This window comes from Trichosurus vulpecula, chromosome X (genome assembly GCF_011100635.1).
Source record: "Trichosurus vulpecula isolate mTriVul1 chromosome X, mTriVul1.pri, whole genome shotgun sequence".
Classification (NCBI taxonomy): Eukaryota; Metazoa; Chordata; class Mammalia; order Diprotodontia; family Phalangeridae; genus Trichosurus; species Trichosurus vulpecula.
In genome coordinates this window covers 12,994,898-12,998,496 of record NC_050582.1, presented here as the reverse complement: position 1 = coordinate 12,998,496, position 3,599 = coordinate 12,994,898, and the positions used below count along the sequence as shown (strand labels likewise).

The 3,599-nt window shown below is 32.8% G+C and overlaps 1 pseudogene; it reads right to left on the bottom strand.

Annotated features, from left to right (window-relative positions):
- Nucleotides 1-1,580: 1,580 nt before the first annotated feature.
- Nucleotides 1,581-2,569, bottom strand: LOC118832704 (annotated as a pseudogene).
- Nucleotides 2,570-3,599: the final 1,030 nt, after the last annotated feature.

Below are 3,599 nucleotides of genomic sequence, written 5' to 3'. Positions count from 1 at the left end.
TGGGGTTTTTTTGGAGGGTATCTGTTTTCATTAAAAAAACATGACTAATATGGAAATCTGTTTTGCATGACTGCAAAATATATAACCTATATAAAATTCCTTGCCTTCTTGATGAGATGTATCAGTAATTAAAGTGGGCTTTTAGCATTTATTTAATCAATTTCCCTTTGTTTCTTTGATTAAATTAGGAATCTTTTATGACCTCCTTGCTGCAAGGGAAAGCCTGGCTTGCATGGGTTTGAGTCTCAGGTTTGTGACGCTTTTAGGTCACATGGATGAGTTGCATGTATGACTAACCTTTGACTCTGAACAAGATATATAAATCCAGAGGTTGGTGTTCTCACTCGGGGCTCTCAGCCACTGGAGGAGTGGTACATGACTCTGGGCCAGACGTTGTTAAGAGCCCCCTGACTTGTAAACCCAGATGTTGATGCTTTCCTAGTAACTATGAATTGTGATTTGGTCTGTTTCTAATATATGTTTGCAATTTGTTTGTAATTGCTCTGAAGTTCAGGTTGCTGGCTTTTCCTGCTGAACTAAGTGAATGATATTTGTATGTTGGATTAAAGTAAGATTGTTAACCGCTTACAATTACTTTCCTTAGTAAAGCAGATCAAAACAGCCTGTGTTAGCAGCATTCTTGTTGTTGGGCTTCTGTTGGTCTTTCACCCCCACAACAGCTACTAGCCAAATTGTTATTACAAAAGAAGGGAAGGAAAGAGAATTTAGAACACAGATTTTTAAAAAAAAATGTTAAAAGTTGTTTTTACATATAACTGGGGAAAATAAAATAGTAAAATAGCTTTTAAAAATAAAGTTTTATGTTGAATTTATTATATATTTTAAAAGAAAAACAAGCTGTATATGATAGCTACAGTTGGTGTTAAGTTCAAAATTAGCAATTTTTTTGAAAATTTTAAAAAGATACATAGATTTAAAAATTGATCTGCACAAAAGAAATATGAAAACCTTATACACAACAAATCTGTTTTTCAAAAGTACAAAAATAATATCTATGCCAATTGTTTTATCATATTGTTATTTTGCAGTATATATGCAAGAGATAGTTAGGCTTACTCACCTAAATATTCACAGTATGTATATTATATATCCTGAATGTAAGAAACTCACTAATCTAAGTTTAGATTATTAGTCAAAATGTATATTCAAAATATTTTCTGTACCAAATACTGAAACAACTTAGTTACAACAGTTACAATAATTTTGTTCTACTTGATTAAAATTGGTTTATTGGCAAATTGTCATTATTAAGCATACTAAAAGCTACAACAGTGCAAGAGTCCATTACCTTATATAAAGAAATGCAAAATGTACAAAATATATTAAAAAGAACATTCAATGCCATGCAGAAATGCTAATTAATGTAATTGCATAGAAATGCAATTTAAAAGAATGAGCTCAAACACATTTTTATATGTCTTATGACACAAAGTCAGCAGTAATCTCTGCTTTAACATAATACTTAACCAACAGAGATTTAGAAAAGGAAATACATTCTTTTTGTATTTATCACATTTTAAAATTTCACAAAAACAATCCAAATCATCAGCCTTTATAAATTAGCTGTCTCTTGAAATTAAATCTTTAACAGTCTTTTTATGAAATCTTTTCTTTCACACAAATAATAAGCAGGATAATTTTCATTCACCTCTTTGCAAATCTGTTTCATTGTTCTTGAGTTGTCATTGGCCTAAATTTTCTTCACAGTATCCTTTAGTTCTTAATTTGTAGGAGATTTCTTCAGCTTTTTAGCTAAAGGCACATCATATGAACTATCTTCCGATTCACATTCTCTTTTGGAATTATTTTTCTTTTTCTTAGTAGTACTACTATCCACCTTCTTCACGTGGGCACATTTTACAGATTTTTTTTTTTGCTTTCAGGAGTTTTTTTTTTGTTGTTTAGCATTTTCTTTTTATAGATGTCTTTTTAGGTGACTTGACTTTATCTTTCTCTCAAAAATCCTTTTTTTCATATTCAGTAGTAGTTTTATCCGATAGAATTTCAGGGCATTTTATATGCTTAGCCTTCCTTGCCTTTCTGGAACTGCTCCTTTCCCCTTTCCTGACTTTGTATACTGGTTTAAAAACATTTCTTTGGTAATGACTTGATAGAAAGCTTTGCATGCATTAAGAAAATCAAGAGCCTGGTTACCAAGTCACTATTTATGCCTGTCTCTCCAAATCATGAACTTCACAAATCCTCTTCAACATGGCATTTCTAAATTTTTTTCAACAGTTCTTCCTTTTTTTATACATTGGTCATTTCCTTTTTCAAATGGAAAGTTATTGAACTGACCGACATTCTTCTTCAGAGAAACTTCCATGCCAGGCCTGTTGTAAAGTAGATTTCTGAATTCATCGGTTTTCTTCTTACTTAGGAAGAAATGTATTCATCCATTTTCACAAAATTTTTGTCCTTTTCATTGGACCATAGTAAATGGTTCCGTTTGTAGGGAAGATAGTTGCATTTTCAAACTCTCTATTTTCTTCTCTCTCTTGCCTTCAGTATTGAGACTCTTTTCTTTTTCTCCCTTCTCCTTCTCCTTTTCTTCACTCTCCCTTTCTCTTCCTTATATTTAATTTTTTAATTTTTAGTTTACAACACTCAGTTCCACAGATTTTTGAGTTCCAAATTTTCTTCTCCTCCCTCCCCTCCCTCTCCCCACAAGACAGCAATATATGTTCTATATATACCTTCGCATTAAACATATTTACACAATACTCAAGTGGTAAAGGAGAACCATGATCAATGGAGTGAATCATGAGAAAGAAGAAACAAAACAAAAAACTATAGAAGAAAAAAACAAAGAGCAGATAGTTTCCTTCAATCTGCAATCGTGCTCCATAGTTCTTTATCTGGATGTAGATAGCTCTTTCCATCATGAGACCTTTTGGGCTATCTTTAAACTTTGTATTGTTGAGAATAGCCAAGTCTATCAAAGTCAGTCATCACAGAATCAATATGTCTGTGGTTGTGTATAATATTCTCCTGGTTCTGCTTCTCTCACTCAGCATGATATCATGTAGTTCTTTCCAGGTTATTATGAAGTTGGCATCTTCCCCATTTCTCATAGCAAAATAGTATTCCATTACATTTATATACCACAACTTGTTCAGCCATTCCCCAACTGATAGGCATCCCCTTGATTTCCAATTCTTTGCTACCACAAAAAGAGCCACTATAAATATTTTTGTACATACAAGTCCCTTTCCCACTTGTGTGATCTCTTTTGGATACAGCCCTAGAAGTGGTATTGCTGGGTCAAAGGGTATGCACATTTTTATAGGTCTTTGGGTATAGTTCCAAATTGCATTCCAGAAAGCCTGGATCTGTTCACAACTCCACCAACAATTGAACAATGTCCAAATTTCCTCTCCAACATTTATCATTTTCCTGTTTTGTCATTTTAGCCAATCTGACAGGAGAGATGTGGTACCTAAGAGTTGTTTTGATTTGCATTTCTCTGATCAAGTGATGTAGAGCATTTTTTCATATACTTATAGATATCTTTAATTTCTTCTTCTGAAAACTGTCTGTTCATATCCTTTGACCATTTCTCAATTGGGGAACGACTT